General features: G+C 40.5%; 1 long non-coding RNA gene across 1 annotated transcript; it reads left to right on the top strand.

The window, feature by feature from the left end:
• The first annotated feature begins 15,471 nt into the window (after positions 1-15,471).
• LOC123374437 lies at positions 15,472-17,277 on the top strand. The gene is made up of 3 exons (XR_006581107.1): positions 15,472-15,609; positions 16,265-16,334; positions 16,983-17,277. It is a non-coding gene; the product is annotated as an uncharacterized LOC123374437 (long non-coding RNA).
• Positions 17,278-21,389: the final 4,112 nt, after the last annotated feature.

Below are 21,389 nucleotides of genomic sequence, written 5' to 3'. Positions count from 1 at the left end.
ATTCACCCACGAAAGCTCATGCTCCAAAACGCCTGTTAGTCTATAAGGTTACACACAGGGGCGGCTCTAGGCACCAGCTAAACAAGCAGGTGCCTAGGGCGGCGAAATTTAGGGGGCGGCGAAATGACGGGCGTGTATGTGCCCGCTTACCGGAAGAGCGGCGGGAGCTCTTCCCCGGCTGCAGAGGACAGGCCGCTCCTCGGCTTGTCCCCGTGGGTGCACACCAAGAAGCGGCCCCTCCTCTGCAGCCGGGGAAGGGCCGCGCTACCAGCTCCGCCGCTGGGTTGCTTACCGGGAAAGGCGGGAGCCGGTAGCGCAGCCCTGCCCGGGCTGCAGAGGAGGGGCCGCTTCTCCTCCGCTTGTCCCCGCTGGTGCACTCCGAGAAGCGGCCCCTCCTCTGCAGCTGGGGAAGGGCCGCGCTACCAGCTCCCGCCGCTCTTCCGCAATAAGGGCCCCCCACCAGGTGGAGCTGGTAGCGCGGCCCTGCCCCAGCTGCAGAGGAGGGGCCGCTCCTCAGCTTGTTCGGGCTGCTCTCCTGCGGGCAGCGGCCACCCCCCACCCTCCAGACGAACCGGTAGCCAGCTGCGGGCGCCTCCCTGGGGGCGGGGCTAGGGCGGCGCTGCGCTGCTCGGGGGGCGGGGGCTCGGGCTGCGGTCGGCGCCGCTTGGGGGGGCGGCGCTCTTCTTTTCTGCCTGGGGCAGCAGAAAAGCTAGAGCCGGCCCTGGTTACACAGGATTCTTTGCTGCTTTTACAGATCCAGACTAACACGGCCACCCCTCTGATATCTTAAAACATGAATTGTCAACATTGTATGTCAAAATATATAAAGTAAATATCCTTAAACCAAACTCTAAGAAGAAGTTCTCAAGCAGCATTTTTCTTATTTTGCTTATCTGTATATTTTGTTTATTATCGATGGAAATATATTTTTGCTGGTTTGTGTGTAAGTGAATTCAATGTTTATCAACATTTACTGATAAAAATAGAATCCTTTCAAACCTACCAATGATAATTATATATCAGGCCATGGTTTGTTGTAATGGTGTTTTTTTTGTCTGACTTTTTACTGATCACTTACATTTATTCATTGCAGATATTTGCCATTTGGTATTATTATCATCATTACATATTATTTGTATTACAATACGGTCTGAAGTCCCTCCAGATCAGGCCTCCCCGGGGCTAGGTACAAACACATAGTGAGGGACAGTCGCCACCTTGAAAGCTTCCAGTCTAAATAGACGGACAGACAGTAGGAGGAGAAACAGAGCCAGAGACAGGTGAAATGACTTGCCTAATACAGACAGTCCTCGACTTTATGATGTTTATAAATTGTCATCATGTTTCAACTTTACAACGTCAGTTTTGACTTTATGATGCTCGATCCAATATTGTTCCTGTGGGAAATTCGAGTTTCGATGTTTTTGACTTAAGACGCAATTTTCAGGAACCAATTGTGTCATAAGTCCGAGGACTGCCTGTATCACACATCCAATCAGTAGCAAAGCCGGGGAGAAAGCTGAATTCTTGGCTTCAAATTCAGTGTCCTAGCCACTAACTCTACACCACATCCTGGTCAATTATCTTTTTAAAATGGCAGCTCTCATTCCCCTCTTTAACTTTGTTTTTTAAAGCCACCAGATCTATTAAACCTCAGTCTTGGTTCTAGTTCCTTTCAAAAGTTTTTTAGAAGACTTTTGCATTGCAGCTTCTCATGTGTTTCTCCCAGAAGCCTCTTCATGGCATCCTAAGGTATGAATCACGTTCCCTGCTCTGGTCCACTAAGCCATTATATCCTCTGGCTCAAACCCCTCCTGAAAAATAATTCTTTCACAATTCCTACCATAAATGAATCCATGTTCATGCCGATATTTCCATTGACTTCAATACAGTTGGTACCACCAAGATATTCATATGAATAAATGGAGTAACTGCACGACTTTATTTCTATAATCCTCATCCTTCCCCAACCAGCTCCTCCCTACTGTGTGGTTAGCTGGCTAACTGTTAAAGCAACCGTTGCTATCTTGCTGGGTACATAATATAATATTAATAAAAATCATCATTACAGCTTCCCGCCCCCCATGCTATGCAGTTTATGGCTTCTTTCTGAATGGGGTTGTCCAGTTAGATAGCTTGAGTATAGATGGGCTTGGAAGGATTAGATTTTTATTGGTAAATAAATATCGACGAACATTGATTTCACTGTACACAGGTTTTTAAGGTCAGGTTTGACAAAGCCCTGGCTGGGATGATTTAGTTAAGGTTGGTCCTGCTTTGAGCAGGGGGTTGGACTAGATGACCTCCTGAGGTCCCTTCCAACCCTGCTATTCTATGATTCTATGATACATACACAAACAAAAATATTTCCATAGATAATAATCAATATTTACAGATAGGCAAAGAAAGAAAAATGCTACTTGAAAACTTATTAATGTTTGTTTTAAAACTATTTACTTTGTATACATTGACATATGATGTTGACTGTGTGTTTTAATGGTTATCTTAATTTTTTGAGTCTCAATGCCAGTCATGAAATAATTGTCTGACCTCCCCTGCAACTGTGAAAATGTAGATTGATAAAATTTTTCAAATCCTCACAATGATATTATCTGTTGAAATTATTAATAAAATAAAAATAGAATTCTGCTAAGCCTAAATATAAAAGTCCCTCAGGTATTATGATTATGCCTCTAACTATCTACTTCTCAGATAGTAGATCCATCTTTGCACTGGTTTGGCCTTTCAGTTGTCTGTCTATAGGCCTTCCAGGTTCACTGTGCAACATAAATACTTAATTTCCTTGATAGTGATCTTGTTTTTCTCTCTATTGAGCTTTAAATTCTCCCTTGGTCTCTGTGAGGCTTGTTTCAGTCTGTGACTGTGCTCCTCTCTGTCTTCTAGCAGAGCATCAGTTTCTTTGTCTTAGCTAGTTAGACCTTGTATTTTGTATCACAAACGTGTGTGCATTGCCCAATCCCATGGAAGTCACAAATCAAGTGTATCTCTAAAAGATAACATTACGATTCTGCATGGAGTTAGCACATTGGGCTCCATCCTGCATCACCGAGGTCACTGAGAGCAAGATTAGTACATAGAGGAAATGAACTTGCTTTTTATTTTAGCTAGTGCATCAGAGATTGCTTTGATTAGCATTGTCAAAATCATGAAGAGTGTGGAAATCTGAAAGCATTCCTCACATCCAGCTTCACTAGAGCCTGGTCTACATACAATTTTCATACCAGTTTTGGTTAGGGATGTGATTTTGTACTGATATAGTTACAGTAGAACCTCAGAGTTACAAACACCTTAGGAATGGAGTTTGTTCATAGAATATCTGGGTTGGAAGGGACCTCAGGAGGTTATCTAGTCCAACCCCCTATTCAAAGCAGGACCAATCCCCAGACAGATTTTTGCCCCAGATCCCTAAATACTGCTGAACAAAACATTATGGTTCTTTCAAAAGTTTACAACTGAACATTGACTTAATACAGCTTTGAAATTATACCATGCAGAAGAAAAATGCCACTTTAACCATCTTAATGGAAATGATACAAGCACAGAAACTGTTTCTTTATCTTGTCAAATCTTTTAACTTTCCCTTTTTTTTAGTAGTTTACATTTAACACAGTTCTGTACGGTATTTGTTTTTTCGTTCTTTTTGTCTCTGCTGCTGCCTGATTGCATACTTCTGGTTCCAAATGAGGTGTGTGGTTGACCAGTCAGTTCATAACTTTCGTGTTCGAAACTCTGAGGTTCTACTGTATACTAGCGCAACCCTGGAGTGGATGACGTTGTATCAGTATAACTTATTCCTATTAGCATAAAGGAAGTAGCTATACTGATACGCACCTTTATACCGATATAACTGTATCCACACTAAAGAGGGTTATATTGCTTTAACTGGTATAGTTAAAGTGGTACAACTTTCTAGTACCGATAGGGCCTTTAGGTAAACTATAACCAGTTGCAGCTACATATGTATAATTTAAAAACAAAATACCCCACAGCAGGTGTTGAGCCCTGAACCTTATGCACCAAAACTCAAACCCTTACCACTCTGGAGCCAGAAGAGTAACTCCTACAGATGTGAACAAGTAGTAGGCTGTTATAAGTCAGCCATTAAAGTTGCCTTTATACAGCTGCCTTGATACTTATTAGCGCTAGTATGAAAAGGAAAAAAGTTTTTGCAAAACTGTTAGTGAAATTTTAATTCTGTTATTGGAAGTTAGTTTTACGACTAGCTTTGCTCACAACAACAATATTTTTTGTGGCCTTTGCTGCCATTCTCAAATATAGAGCAGACTAGTACTTGAAAAAACCCTTGTTTATGGCTAGCATGTGGAGTTGATTTAAGAGACAAGTGTCACTCCCTGAACTTGTCAAGTGATTTGTGTGGTATAAAAAATAGGTGTTGCTTATGGTAAGCAACAATGACACTGCTGTCATGACACTAGGACCTTCCATCAGAGGATCTCAAAGCACATCACAAGCATTAGTTAATCCTTATGAGATTCCTGTCAGGTAGGGGTGTATTATTATTTCCATTTTATAGATGGGAAATGGAGGCACAGAAAGGTTAAATTACTTGCCCATGGCCACCCAGGAAGCCTGTGTTAGAACCAGGGATAGAATCTAGGTCTTCTATGTCCCACTCTTCTGCTCCAACACACAAATTAAGATTAACTGAGGACCTCAGTCTGAGGTGCTTCTGTCAGCTCCTGAGAGACAACTCACTAAAACCAGCAGATGGGTGTTTTCTGTTAAGGGACCTTGTCTGTGGAACTTGCTCCCCCTCTTGTGGTTCAGCAAAGCAAGGGTTTGGTGAGCTTCAGTAGGTCAACATGCAAGGTGGCAGGCTTCTCATCAATGCTTTGATTTGAGGCTTATAAGTACATTTTTATATGGCTCCGAGGCAGCTAATGTGTATTAGCAATGTAGTAACAGTGCAACACAAGAGCAGTGTGCTAAAAGCATTGTTCAGAGGGGAGGGTTTTTCTTTTTTTTTAAACTATGCATTTTAAAATTCTGGTCTGTGAGGGCCCAAGTGCTGCATTATGCACCATGTGCCAATACATATAATGTCTATCAGTATTTAGCTCCTCAGTCTGCAGTTCTGTTGTCCATTAAGCACAATGGAAGCCAGTGGGTGCTCAGCATTTCTGAAAAATCAGGCTACTGATTTAGATGCTTAAACATGGATTTAGGATTTCAGCTTGTTCCTTTGGATACATTCACATAAAAAGAAATACAATTTAAAAAAACAAAAACAAAGATACATACAAAGTAGGAAACTTACAGTCCACACTTTTCAGAACTTTCCAGTGCAGATTCAACACTGAAATACCAAATATGCTCTATGGTAGGGCACTTTGAGAGTACTTCACAGTTTCTAAGTGCTGAAGGTTTTAGGATGAAAGCCTGGTCCTATTGAAGTAAATGGAAACTTTGCCATTGGGGTCAAAATCCTTGCTTTTGATGGCTTCTCTTAACTCCTTAAAATGATTTAATTGTTGTGTGTTTTCATAATTAAGACAGAGTCAAAATAAGTCTAAAGTTTAATTTTATCACATAAATTTGTAGGGAATTTTTTAGGCTGAAAACCTTGATTAGCTTAATACAAATAAACAAACCTGCTCTTTGCCTCAACTTCTTAAATTTCACTTATGAAATACATTTAAAAATAACTATTCTTTAGGAAGTTAGCAGAATTTGAAGTTATTGGCCTTGACTGTTCTTTCAGTGACACCAGGTTAAACCAGGAGTAATATAAAAGTAGCATACATGAGAATAGAATCAGACCCACTGATTGCAGAAATATTAAGCTAACTCCAGAGTTCTGAATTAAGGAGACAGAATATCAGATTGATGGAGGCAAGGTGGGTATGAATAGAAATATATATAGGTAAAATTCACCTCTCTGTCGAAGGCCGTGTGCATCACTTAAACTGTATTTTGAAGATTTATGTAGGGCTTAAGTTGCCTTGTGCTAGTTCCTCTCTGTGCAGGGCTGGATTTCATCCTATGTGAGCAGAAACTTCAGAATTGACCTTTCGTGATTATACCATCAAAGACTGATAATCTCTCTCTCTCTTCAGTTCTCTAGTCCTCCAGGAAAAAAAAAAAGAGGGAAAACAAGATTTGATATTCCTGATGTTTTAAAGGCGAAAAAGGAAAAATTCATTAGAATTTCAGACCTCCGTGCATGTTTCACAATGTAACCAGGTGAAACTGTGGTTCTGGCTAAGTTTTGCTTTGTGTTTTCACATTTGCTTAAACCCCAAACCTGCAATTGCATCTCAGGCGGTGAGTCTCCACAACTTAAAACCAAAGGAAAGATTTCTACAGACTCCTGCCAGCTCAGAGTAATTGGCTTCATCAGGCTCTGGCTCTTCCTCAATATCCAGTCTGTTCATTTTTACAGAAAGACTACAAAAATGTCAACATAAATTAACATAACATAAATTCAACACTCTTATTGAAAACCACCTCTAGGTGGAAGTATTGACCCTGCTGAAAGAACCGAGCTCATAAACATCAATCAGGAATAAATTATGGCAACATTTTAAAAACTACATCCCCCAACATATGCCTGGCAAATGGAATCAGATGAGGAGCTTTGAAACTTGTATAACTGGGGGCTTATTAAGACCCAGGAATTTGCTTCTCATTGGCTTTAGTTCAGGGATGCACATAAACACAGGCTTAAGCCCATCCCTGTTCAGGAGAGCAGTTACACATATGCTCATGACCTAAATGTAATTTAAACATGTGCTTAAGTGCTGTCCTGAATAGGGATGCTTTGAATCAAGACCAGAGTTTGGTGAACCTTGAGGCCCACTTCAATGCCTATCTATCTACTTAGGTTTATTTGTGGGCTGATTCAGGAGGTTATAGAGTCTTATTTGATAGTAATTTTTAATTTTATTTTCCCATGTGCATATAGATATTGATAGGCACAGAATATAATTAAAAGACTAAGGCTCAGACTCTGATATCCTTCCTCATATTGAGCAGTACCTTACTTTGTAAGTAATAATCTTTGGCCTCTTCAAACACATTTTGAGTCATTTTATGACAGTCTAACTTACTGCTTGTGGCCCCGATCCTGTAAGGGGAGCTGCATGAACAGACCTCTGTGCTGAGCCATTAACTTCAAAGTAGATCAGACATACAAGCCAACTCTTTAAATGTTGTGAAGAGGAAGGAACAAAGAAAATGTGGGTATTTGGGAAACAGAACTATTGAGAAGAAAGGCAAGGAGGGCTGCACAAGATGTAGCTTATAGTATCAACATGTCCATGAAAAAAGCACCCGCAGGCCTCAGGCAAGAACAGTGACCCTTTAGTGCAATGAAAGTTTCTTAATCACTACACAGAACAATTTGGCAAACCAGAGAATCGCTGCGCATCACTTTTCCCACCATTATTTTCGGAACAGATTGTGTACCCTTTATTCCCAACATCAAGCTATTATTCAAAAGAATAGTCCCATTGAAGTGATTGTGGGTACATCTACACTGGAATAAAAGACCTGCGGCACATCCATGGCTGGCCTGAGTCATCTGACTGGGGCTCGGGTTGTAAATTCAGGCTCAGGCTGGAGCCTTGTATCAGCTGACCCAGACCAGCTGTGGGTGTTTAATAACTATGGAGACATACCCTCTGAGACTGATACTTTTCTGTTTTGGAAAGCGCTTTGAGATCTACAGATGAAAAGCACTAGGAGCTAGGTATTATTGTGACTCATGGATTAAAAGTGCTATTTACCATGAATAAGGTGATCAGGATCTGGCCTCTTCCAGATAGTCTCCTGAAAAGATGCTGAAATAATGTGGAAAATTTTGTCCCTTTATCTGGATTAGTCTGGTATTTCTCCCTTTCTGAATGTAGACATTCCTTAGAAATTAGTAGTTGGAAATTATGGGAACCTTTAACTATCTGTAAAATTACAAGATCCCTATTTCTGAGCCAGTGATTGGCTGGTACTGACCCTGTGCATGCATATGTATGTAAAAAAAAATCAGAGGAGTCACCTATTCCTACATTCTGATGAACTTTTAGTCCATAGATGTGCCATTGTAAAGCCATATATGATTTGGGCCTGAGGTATCTCAGAAACCACCTCTCCCCGCATACACTACTTTGGCAACTGATATCAACTAAGGTGCTTGAGCCAAAACTCAATATCTGCTTGCAGCTGAGCATTTTCATCAGAGGGCCTTTAATTCTATAATTTAAATCTCCACCATCTCCTTGATTCAGCAGATCCAGAGGGTCCTTAAGGCACATGGAAAAGGCCATTTGTGTACATGATATAGGCTAAAATGGGGAAATTGCATTGTTAAAGGACTTCAGCACAGGAAGAGATAACAAGGAACTAGGTTAACTTCTTCCACCAGTGCCATGAAGTGTGGAATATCTTGAGGGATGATTTGAGGGGAAAGTTAGAAAAAGTGGGGCATGACTGTGACCCAAAAGACTCTTAATGCCAACTGGCAAGGGGGTTACAGGAATATCCTGAATCTGGTGTGTACATTCTGGTTCAAAGAATGTCACATAAGATTTCAAATGAAAGCCAGTTTCACTCTAGATGTTAATATAATTGTGAAATATGCGTACAGATACTGTGTCAGAAGTTATGTATGTACACTGAAAATATGTTCTTAGACTCTGTATCAAGGTAGTAGTCACCAGCAAAGGTGAAAAACAGGTTTTCCTCCACAAGGGAGGTAAGAACTGTATCTCCCTCTATCAGGACGGTACTTAAGCATTGTATGCTAACACAATGGAGGCCCATTTAACATACATAGTCAAATGTTAAAAAAGACATGAAATCAATAGGGAAGGAGCACACAGGAAAAGACAAACCAAATCCTCCCTTTGAGTAAAGATAATGAACTTTGCGGGTATTTCTAGACAGCACCCCTTCAGGATGCATCTAAGAAGTAAAATGGACAGCTCGTTTACATTCATGAAAAATTGGTCTCAGTCAACCTTGGCTGAAAATGCTAAAGAGGATTTTGGGTGAGATAAATTTCTTTAGATAGGAGGTTAATTTGTTAGTTAAGTTTAGTCCCTAGAAAGCATGTTAGAATTTTGTTTTATATGTAGCCATTTGTTACCAATATTATTACTCACTATTACTTGAATCTCCAATAATAGACTTATTCTTATTTTCACCATAACTATATCTCAGTGCTGGGGTGTTAAGCCAAGTGCTGGTCCAGAGCTGAATCTTACCAGCTGCTGTGTACGCTTCCTTTGGGACCAGCAGGCCTGGTACTTCTGTGAGTGTTCAGCAGGCAGGAGGCTGGATCCTACAGGGAATGGTGCATGCCTGTCTCTGCCTGTACAGAGAGCGGCCTGTGGAAGCCTGGAACACAGTGCTTGTGCTTGTGCTACCAGCAGCTGTTGGTTTCATGGAGCTGACTCACAGCAGGCACAGAAAAGACTCCTTCACACTAAGGGCAGGTAGTATTGAGGAGCCTCACAATCCTGCAGAGCATCACAGTGGCACCTCGAACTCTCCTGACCACCTAGCGAAGGGCCTGCCAGTAGTGTGGCATATACAGTCAAGCCGTCTTTTCATAGTTATTCCTTCCTAGTTGCTAAGGGACATTGAAAAAAAATAAAAATCAGACCTTGCTGACTCTCTCAACCCCGGTGCTAAAAGCATCATCGGAAACACGAGTTCCTGACTTAATTCAGGTTTCCTGCATGCCAGTGAATTGTGTCCAGGGGAAGGTGTGTGTTTCTCTGCAATGGGGAGTTCTCAAGAGAATCAGTCACATCCACAACTGGTATTTGAAATGAAGTAAGGCAACCTGAGTGATATGAGTTGTTTATCCCGCGCAGGGATGTAGCTACCAGGAGGCACAAGACAAGGGCTTACTCAGCAAGGGGAGGCCAGCAAAGACCAGCCAATTCCTTACAGTGAGCTAGAAGCTGCTGGACAGAAAAAAAATGTACACCCCCTCTGACTGTAAGATATACAACTAGTTACTTCCCGCTGAGATAAGATCAGCACAGCCTCGGCCACGGAGAGGATCACTTTTGGCTCACCCTGGAAGCAACGCTGCCTTTGCACTGGGATCTTTAAGGTGTTATACCTCGCTGTCATGATGTGTGGAATGCACCACAGGTCGAGGGGTGTGTGTGTGTGTGTGCAATACGCTCTGTTAATTGATTAGGTTTGCTAACTCTCTAGGCCACCCATTAGCAGACACACCAAAAAGTTTGGCTATTAAACGAAACTAATCACCATAGGCTGCCAACTTTTCCTTCAGCAATTGTCTTTAGGACCTGTCATGACCCTCTGTCCTGGTTAGGGCCAAATGAAAGAGGCAAAAACAGGCTCAGACTGCAGGTTTATTGACAGAAAATGAAGATCTATTACCTGATCCTGGTGCAAAAACAGCACAATATTTTCTGAATGTCACTACTTTTAAATAATGAACGTACTTTAGGAAAAAGGTCTACAGTTATTATAAATTATTTGTTTTACCATTACACCTCGCAGTGCTAGTCATGGACCAGGACTTCATTATAGGAGGACCAGGCGTTGTACAAACAAACACAGTCCTTGCCTCGAGGAGTTTACAGTCCACAGTATAAGACAAGAGATGACAGATGGATATAGACAGATGGAAAGTACAAATAAACAATGAGACAATTATTAACTTTGCCTTTCCTCCTAAGACGTGGTAGCACGCTATTTTAATTGACAAAATCATTTTCTCATAATCCATCTAAATCTTAAATTTTATAGTGTGTATGTGTAAAGTAAATGGGAATATGTTCTCAGTGCAACCAATTGCTGGAGGACGTGTGCATACAGTGTCACATTCTGCTTTCATTTATACTAATGCAAATGGGAGGTAAGATGGACCATGGGAAAAAGAGCCTAGGCTGAACAAAGCATTTACACAGTACATGAAAGGCACACATTTGAGCGTCAGGCATATGGACAGACTTCCCTGTTTAACTTGGCCAAGTCGGGCAGGTTAATTTTGATCACAGATCAATAATCATGCTTTTCCCAAGTGTGGCTGCTTAGACTTGCTCCATTGCCAAGATCTTTGCTTGAACAGGCGGGACAACATCTGTTCCCATTTATTGCTTTGCCCTGGCTTATTTTAGGGGGCTTTTAAGGAATGGAAGAATTTGTATTCAGCAGCACCTCTGCCTGAAAGCCCTTCTATGAGAAACAGTTACAAAATTAGCTTTCCCCTTAGAGGGAGTATTTTGTTTCTTACTTGTGCAAACATGGACATGAGGGTGTAAATGAGTCTTTTCTAGGCTGGTCATCAATCTCTTTCCTCTCATTATTTTCTTCCAGAGTTTGTTTTTTAACTAGGGAGTGAATTTTTGGTTGCTGGTGCTCCCCGGCAATCCACTTGCTCCTTGTGTGCAGGTGAGCAGATTAACTGCACTGTCATAGAAACCATGCTTCAGGCTGTAAGGAAGGGCTGGTTCTGGAGAGCTTCCACAGGTTTCTGGGGAAATCTCCAGTACTCATCTCCAATAGCAGAGAGATGGATAACTTTATTATAACCCATAGACCTAACATCCACTTAGTGGCTAGCAACAAAAGAAGGGCAGGGGGTATAATCAAGAAGCCCTTCCTTGTGATGTTTCTATATCTTAACCCTCAGTCCCATTGAGTGGGTTCTCCAATCAACTGAACACTAATCATCAGAGTGGTATTCTGGGGTTCATTACAGCCACACTCACATTTTCAGATACTGTCTGTTTCATGTCCAATATTTTCCCTAAAAGACCGGCAATGCTTTTGTGCCCAGGTGGCCTATCCAAGTATGCCTTTTATTATTAGTTATTCATTTATGGTAACACCCACTATGTGTAAGACACTTTCCAAACACTCAGTCTCTAATCAAAGAAGCTCACAGTCAAAGGACAGATATACAAGTACACAGAGATAGGGGAATAATGTTAGTCAATATATATCCAAGTGAGCTAATTTCCATTGTGGAAGGGGTGCTGGCAGGGATAAAAGGGAGTGCCGGTGTTGTGAGATTAGATTACTCACGTGCTTAAATTTATGGGGGTTCCTTGCTGAATCAGGGATAAAGTTAAGGATGCAATGTGAATCAGTCATGTAAACTTTAAGTTGTCATATATTTAAGAGGCTTCTTCACACCTGTGAGATGCAGAGGAGAGACTTCCAGAATGGGGCTTTCCTAGTACAAAACTCATTGCCTGTTTGTATTTTATTAAATGGCAGAAGAACCACTTTTGCATAGATGTGGCTATCAGCATCAGTGCCTGCAGTGCACTTGCTCCTCTTTGGGATTTTGTCAAGAAATTGCTCAACAAATTGAACTGGTGACCTCAAATTACCTTATTTTCTCAAAATTTAGAGAATTAATAACTAACAGATAGAAAAATAGATAAATTGTCACACTGATGACTGTTTGGTGACAGATGATAGAAATATCAAATTTCAAATTTTTGTTTTTCTGTAATCAGAGGACCATAGCAAATGTGTACCACATTGCAAAGTTGCAGTTTACAAGGGAGTTTCAGTGCTTGTAACTGGAATTTTTTTTAAAAAAGGACTAACCTTTTGGTGATCTTGGATGGAAAGGTCAAATTCACGGATACAGAGCAATCTGAATCATCTGGCAAGCTGGACACAAACAGTATGCATTGCAATATGGCTAAATGTAAATATCTAGGTACAAAGAATGTAGGCCATACTTACAGATGGGGGACTCTATCCTGGGAAGCAGTGGATAATCAGCTGAATGTGAGTTCCCAATGCGACAGTATGGTCAAAGGTGTAATGTGATTCTCAGATGCATAAATGTGGGAATTTTGAGTCAGAGTAGAGAGGTTATTTTGACACTGGTGCGACCATTGCTGGAATACTGTGTCTAGTTCTGGTGTCCACAGTTCAAGAAGGATGTTGATAAACTGGAGAGGATTCAGAGAAGAGCCATGAGAATGATTAAAGGATTACAAAACAGGCCTTACAGTGACAGTCTCAAGAAGCTCAATCTATTTAGTTTAACAAAAAGAAAGCTAAAGGGGTGACTTGATCACAGTGTTTAAGTATCTACACGGGAAACAAATATTTGATAATGGGCTCTTCAATCTAGCAGAAAAAGGCAGAATAGGAACAATGGCTGGCAGTTGCAGCTAGACAAATTCAGACTGGAAATAAGGTGTACATTTTTAACAGTGAGAGAAATTAACCATTGGAAAAATTTACCAAGGGTTATGGTGGTTTTTCCAATCACTTGCAATTTTCAAATCAAAATTGGATGTTTTTTAGAAAGATCTGCTCTAGGAATTATTTCAGGAAAGACTATGGTCTGTGGTATACTGGACATCAGATTAGATGATCACAATGGTCACTTCTGGCCTTGGAATCTGTGAATACCTCGGGAGCCAATCCAAATACCTGTACATAGCTCTCTCCTTAATGAACAAGTATCAAATTTCAATATCCCAGCTTCATGGGAACATAGAAATCAATTGTGTCAGTTAGTCACCTGGTTACAAACAGCTGTATTATCTTAGATTGCATTCCTCCAGTGACCAATTTTACTGTTCAGAAGTGCTGTTCCTATGTGGGAGACATTGTAGAAATCAATATTACAGTTATAGTTCAGTGCACTGTTTGATATTAAGGACTCCATTATGCAGGTTCTTGTGTTCTTAGTTTCCTTTTCTCTTCTCCTACAGGAGAGTAAACCCAGTGGGAACAGCTGCTAATATTGTTAATTCACTAAATGAACGTGGATGTGACGTCCCGTAGACATGCCATTATCCATATGTAATGTACCCTTACCTTTTCTCAGTGCCATGCGTTGTGTGTGTCTAACATAGCTGCTGCTGATTTCACCGCAGCTCCTATTTTATACTGATTACTTTTATTTTGATAGCCTTGTTTCTAATTATTGCAGAATAAAAATATGTCTCCCAGATTCTCTAGGTGAGGTTTGTATTCCGACTGCTGCACTGAGGTTATGCAAAACAGGTTACATTGGGTTACATGTCATTTGGACTCCATGTGTTCTAAGATTACTGGTGCAAGAGCAGACCCCCACCTCCTCTTATTGAACAAGTTAGATTGATCTCTATTCAGAGCGTTGCATTCCTTCACCCCAACACCAGGCAACGGTGAATAACTATGCCTAAATTTAAAGCATTTCCATAATATAGCCACGCATGTGATCTGCCATGGGGACATTTTAGGTGACTGTTCTGGATGTACCCAGGATGCACAGAACTTCAATATGCCAAATGACAAGGGCACTCAGCCAATAGCAAGAGAAGTTTGGTAAGGTGGAGTGAATAACATAACAGAAGGAGGAGAATATTTCTTGTTTGACAGTCATGACCCTGCTAAGTGTTGTAATCTTCAGTGGGTCAGTATCTTATCTGGACAGTAGTATACTAATAACCACAAGGAGGGAACATTTTCAAATGCTCCTAAAAATTTTGGAGAAGACCTGGATGAAACTGTTTGGCTGAAACATTTTTCTGCCCCCCTCTCCAAAAAAAAATAATCCCCAGATTCTGCAACACCACAATGATTTGCAAGTTTGTGTTGTTTTTTCTGAATTGTTTCAAAAACAAAACAAAAAAAAATCAAAACATATAATTTCATCATTTCAAAACAAAAACTTTCAATTTTTCAGTTTGATATGACTTCTCAAAATTTTCTTCAATTTTATTTTAAAAATATTTAAAAATAGTTGAACTAAAAATTGTTTTGTTTGATCCAAAATTCATTTTCTTTATACATTTTGGTTCGCCTAAGATTTCAAAAATAAATTTAACGATCTGACCTAAAATGATTTCCCCCCCCCCAACTTTTTAAAATTGTACATCACACATTTGCCAATGGGCACAATGGACTTTTTTGGCATGGATTTAGATACTTTTGAAAATTTCAGGGAAGTCTCAGAAACCAGATTGTTCTGTATTAAAATATAGAACATGTTAGGCTATGGATATGAAGATTAACATTTGATGTTACAGTTCCAAGGTTACTTGTTATAATCCTCTTGCTTGGCATAAGTTGAGTGACAGATGAGGTCAGAAATGTCTGTTCTCCCCATGGTCTAATATTGCCCACCTGACCGGATGAGTTATGAGGGATTTGTAATCCTTTCCTTTAGAAGCACCCTGCAAGGACCTATGCCTGAGGTATGGTGCTGGGTTAGATACATCATTAGTCTGTTCTAATTGGGCAATTCCTATGTATCTATAAAAGACAGGATGTTCTACATTTATGCTTTACCATATGGCCCCTAAGAACAATCTGCAATCTGACACAAAATATCAGAGGACCTTTATCTTCTTGACAAGGCGATTCTGAGTGGATCTTCATAATACCCAATATATCACTTTCTGAGCAGGGTACAACCATTAATTAATCAATCTTCACAACAGCCCTGTGAGATAGTTCACTAAGTATTCTCTCTATTTCACAGGTAGGGAAACAAGCACAGAGACTAAATGATTCAGCTGAAGTCTCACAAGTAAATTTCAGAGGCAGGATTATCACTCAGGACTCCTTGACTACAACTTGTGTTCATTCCTCCAGATGACAGTACCTCCAAGATCTCACACAGTAATAACACAACTTTAATAATGTATTCATATTTCATGTCACCATGGACATGGACTACTTTGGCTAAAAATGATGGACATGGAGAGGTAATGGGAAACTGTGCAGATGTGATACAAGAGGATGAACGTATAGTAGAACCTCAGAGTTATGAACACCAGAGTGACTGAACTGACCAGTCAACTGCACACGTCCATTTGGAACTGGAAGTAAGAGATCAGGCAGCAGCAGAGACAGGGGATGGGTGGGTGGGGAATAAAAAGCAAATACTGTACAGCACAGTACTGTGTTAAATGTAAGCTACTAAAAAGTAAAGGGAAAGTTTTTTACAAAAGAAGATTTGACAAGGTAAGAGGGTTAAAAGCAGCATTTTTCTTCTGCATAGTAAAGTTTCAAAGCTGTCAATGTTCAGTTGTAAACTTTTGAAAGAACAACCATAGCATTTTGTTCAGAGTTGCAAATTACTTCCATTCCATTCGTAATTCAGAGGTTACTGTACCCATAAATGTGTGATGTGAGATCTTTTTCCTACATATGCATGATTCATTTCTTAGTATGCAGTTGTTGATATTTTGAGGATGTGAGGAGTATTGTTGGATATTATCTGTTACTAGGTTCAAAGAAGTGTAATTTTTGTTTCCATGTTCTTCTCACACAGCTGTCACATATGTCCTCCTGTATAGATTACATGGCTGAGTTAGATACCCCATCCTTCCTACTATCTCGGTGTAAGTCCACATTATCACGTTTACAATGTACGTATGGTCTTTTTTCTGCCCTGACCTCAGTGTTTATTGACTGTGGCTTATCACTCTGATCTTTCCCATCCATCTTACTCTGTGTTCTTGGAAAATATTGATCATTTTCTATATTTTCCCTATCGCGCATTTGGTCAAAGAGGAATGTATGTGTGTGAGGAACAAAAGGGAGAGGGAGAGTAGAGAGAGAATGGCCTGTAGTTTTCTATTAGATGGAATGTCAGGGTGTATTACTAGGTTACCTCCCAGTGGGAGGACCACATAGGATAAGTGTCCAAATGTCATTATAACAACTGGAGATTCTTCTTTAATTCAAGTGGCAAAGGCCTATGTTTTAAATATAGAAGATGAGATTTTCAAAAATACTCAGTTGTACCATTAACTTCAGTGGGAGCAGTTAGGCCAATGGTGAGTGCTTTTGAAAACTGCACATATATGATCCTGAATTCTATACCAAATTAAGACCATAAATCTATGCTGCCAAGATGTACCAAATAGCTATGTGCACATAGAATTATTATAGATGGAAGACACCCTCTCTCTCTGACCAGTAGAGATATATACCATCTAGTGGTGAGATAATTTAATAGCTAAGGAACATTCTGATCCTTGTCTCAGGTAGATGAACAGATACTGTGGTGATGAGCGAGAACCACGACTACAGTAAGAGAGCAAGAATTACAGGTAAATAACTCATCTCAAACTCAGAAAGGGATAGCAAATTATTTTAAAATACCCAGAGGATTCAGCTGTACTAACTTCAGTGGCATTTAGACTGCACTATCATCAAGAGACCTTTGAGGAAATAATGAACTATTTTTGTTCATTTCCTTCAAATAAAGTGCATTGCCAGTGTAAAAATGAAATCATAATATTATATGTATGTACCCTCTCTTTATATTTTGTGTCATGTTAGCTCAGTAAACTAGTCAATTGTATCTACTCTCTGCCCTGCAGTGTCAGCTTAGCTTATGAAAACCTGTTTCATAAGTTCATACAGTCATACTTAGAACGTGCTGTCTTTACTAGCCATTCTACATTCATACATTTAATATTAAAGAATTATATTTGAGCATTTATTCTTATTGCAACCTGATTTCATAAAAAAAACCCAACACCCTGAAGATTCATAAGGCTGTTCTATACTAAATATCAAGAGTTCAGTTTAGATTCCTAAAATAGCTTCCCCCCTCTGCAATTTCATGAGTGCTTTTATAATAAACTCATTGAAATGTTCCAAGAAGCAGTGCTTTCACAAGAATAGTATTCAACCTCATGTAACAAAAATCTATATTAAGAGTCATAGTCACAGATTGAATTAAGATGCAATGAAGTCATTGCAATTGGCTGACACTAATGGGGCACTCCTTGCACTACTGTGCCCAGATATCTGTGCCAAATGTATCCCTGCTGTCACTGCATTGGGTTTCAATGATAATATGAGAGGTGGTTGGAAATCTTGCAAATTTCGATCAAAAAACTAAGGTTCAACAATGAATGTTGTGTGAAAAAATTGTTCCCAATTTTCAACCAGAGAAATTCTCATGCTTGTGTAGTAGTACACACAGGGGCATAGCTTCTTGATGTGTCCCACATGACAGGACATGGTCACACTCTCTTGAACAGGCCTGCATTCCATCCTGAAGCGCAGTGGTGGACAGAGGATGTGGAAAGAGAGGGGAGGGGAGAAAGAAAAGGATGCATACATACAAATCACCTTAGGATGCATAAATGTCTGTATCCAGATCAACCCACAGGTTCATTTAGAGCCTGATCCAAAGCCCAGTGAAATCAACGGATAGGCTCCCATTGACTTCCGTGGGCTTTGGATCATGCCCATAGTTTGGTAACCTTGCTTCTGGCATTATCCCAAGCCTGATCCTCCAGTAGAAGTAACCCTCTACCCCTCAGTAATTCCCTTTGACACTGATGCAGTCCTGAGCATGGGTTTGGTATGGGAAAAAAGTGCTTTATGAGCCATATGGTTGACAGTTTATGCTCTGGAACATGAAATTTAATTCAATTTATTTTAAAAACATGCATAACTGTAGATGATATTTAATGTTTGTAAAAGTATCCTTCCTTGATGTTCGATTCTGGAGGCTGTTAATTTCACAAGGTGATTGGAATCTGTGTGAAGTAAATATTTGTTTGAAATGTACTGGCCGTTAACTTAATGTTTCCTTGTTCTTCACCTATTATAGGGACCTGGTAAAAAAGCAGGGAGAATTTATTTTTTTTGCTATCCTCCAGAACTTTGAGGATGAAATCCTGGCCTCATCGAAGTCAATGGGAGTTTTGTCATTTACACCAACAGGGCTGGGATTTCACCCTGAGTCTTTGATAGCTTAGTCTAACTCTATTTTCCATTTTAAAATCATCCTGATCTCATCATATGCCTCTAACAATTTGTTATTAACCAGGATGCCATCTTTTCATGTATTGAAAGTTGTTCTGTCAAGCAGATCGCTGGAAAGCATGTGTAACTTAGGGTGACCAGACAGCAAATGTGAAAAATTTTGGGTTGTATGGCATTTTGGGTTGTATAAGTAGGGGCATTTCCAGCAGATCGAAGGATGTGATCATTCCCCTCTACTCAGCACTGGTGAGGCCTCATTTGGAGTACTGTGTCCAGTTTTGGGCCCCACACTACAAGAAGGATGTGGATAAATTGGAGAGAGTCCAGCGGAGGGCAACAAAAATGATTAGGGGGCTGGAACACATGACTTATGAGGAGAGGCTGAGGGAACTGGGATTGTTTAGCTTGCAGAAGAGAAGAATGAGGGGGGATTTGATAGTTGCTTTCAACTACCTGAAAGGGGGTTCCAAAGAGAATGGATCTAGACTGTTCTCAGTGGTAGAAGATGACAGAACAAGGAGTAATGGTCTCAAGTTGCAGAGGGGGAGGTTTAGGTTGGATATTAGGAAAAACTTTTTCACTAGTAGGGTGGTGAAGAACTGGAATGGGTTACCTAGGGAGGTGGTGGAATCTCCTTCCTTAGAGGTTTTTAAGGTCAGGCTTGACAAAGCCCTGGCTGGGATGATTTAGTTGGGTTTGATCCTGCTCTGAGCAGGGGGTTGGACTAGATGACCTCCTGAGGTCCCTTCCAACCCTGAGATTCTATGATTCTATGATTCTATGAAAAATCAGGATGGGGGTGGGAGGTAATAGAAGCCTATCTAAGAAAAAGACCCCAAAATCAGGTCTGTCCCTATAAAATCGGGACATCTGGTCACCCTAGTGTAACTAGATGTTTAACTCTTGATGCTCAGTGTATATGCTAGCATTGGCCTTATCTCTAGCTTCTAAATAAATAAGTTAAATCAAATTATACAAAGTAGCAGAAAATTAAAAACACACTAATAACCTTAGTACCTGATTCAACAAATTACATGAGCACATGCATAGCTTTAAGTATGTGGGTAACCCATTGACTTCAACTCATGTGCCGAAATTGACTAAATTAAGCACCTTGCTAAGTATCTTGCTGAATTGGGGCACTAAAATCCCACATCTTCAGGGTGGATTCTTGTAGGATGTGGCACCTGGACCACAAACTCACTAATACCAATACTGCAATATCAGTACTGCCATGGTCCTAAGGGACTAATGCACTTTAGAAATGTTACTCAATCATATTAATTATTATTTAATTATTAATGCTCTTGAATATCTTGGAGTTACAGTGAAAAATGAAAACACCTTTCCTCTCTTCAGGACACTGAGGCTATGTTTAGACTACAGACCTTACAGCGGTTCAGCTGTACCACTGTAGCTACGCCACTGCAAGATCTCTCAAATAGCTGCTCTATGCCACCAGGAGAGAGTTCTGCTGACATAATTAAACGAGCAGCAAAGAATCCTGTGGCGCCTTATAGACTAACAGACATTTTGCAGCATGAGCTTTCGTGGGCAGCATGAGCTTTCGTGGGTGAATACCCACTTCTAGTGGGTATTCACCCACGAAAGCTCATGCTGCAAAACGTCTGTTAGTCTATAAGGTGCCACAGGATTCTTTGCTGCTTTTACAGAACCAGACTAACACGGCTACCCCTCTGATAATTAAACGAGTGGAGGTAGCTGTATTGGCGGGAGATGCGCTTCTGTCGGTGAAACTTTTGTTGGTCAGGTGGGTGTTTTTTCACAGCCTGACTGGCAAAAGTTTTACCAACAAAAGTACTAGTGTAGGCAAAACCTTTGAATGTCTAAGCTCCAGAACTATGCCTAATATATTACATACCATTTATTTTTAATATTGTTGCACCTTCTTCTGACACCAGAGTCTTCCTTTTCTAATGTACTGTGCTGGACTCAAAGGGGCTGTGGCCCATAGACATGACTGCAATCCAAATAAAAATGATAAAAATTTTGCCTGGTGCATTCTTGGTGCCTCATCGCAGGAGTGGCATGAAGTAGGCATTCAGTTCCTGCTTATTCTGGAATCTTCCATTAAGAAGTTAGCAACAAGAATCTTCAGCTCAGAAAGGACAGGTCTCTACTGTGTAGTATGTGACGGCTATTTAACTTTCAAAAGCTAGGCAGTGGTTTGTGTAGGTGATGGGGGTATTGGCCTGTGGCTACTTGATAAAGTGGGGCGAGCTATATAAACACTGGGGATTCCTCTCCCCCATGCTTTCCGCTCCACTGCACTGCTACTGTGGCTCCTGGCTGCCCTGCTCTTAGCATTACTTAAACAGTCCCTTTCCAGCTCCAGGACTGTGCTGCTGCTGCTGCTTCTTGTTAATATTAGCCTGGGTTGATGGGAAGATTGTAGGTCATTTTACAACCCTAGAGGCATAGCAGCCAGCTATCCCTTTAAAACCCCATTCTTTCCTTTATTTGCCCTCCATCTCCTTTCCTTCACTCCTCTCTCTGGGGAAAGAATGAGGAAGGCGATAGCTAATCAGATGAGCACATTTTTGCCATTTCCCAAGTACATTTCTGGTGGAGTATTATGCCCAGGTTAAGAGGACACAGGAAGAGTTACATGCCTGTCCTTCGCAGACACAGTCTCTAGCCTAGGG

This window comes from Mauremys mutica, chromosome 1 (genome assembly GCF_020497125.1).
Source record: "Mauremys mutica isolate MM-2020 ecotype Southern chromosome 1, ASM2049712v1, whole genome shotgun sequence".
NCBI classification, from domain to species: Eukaryota; Metazoa; Chordata; order Testudines; family Geoemydidae; genus Mauremys; species Mauremys mutica.
Note: the sequence above shows the minus strand (reverse complement) of the source record. Positions and strands in the feature narration are given on the sequence as shown.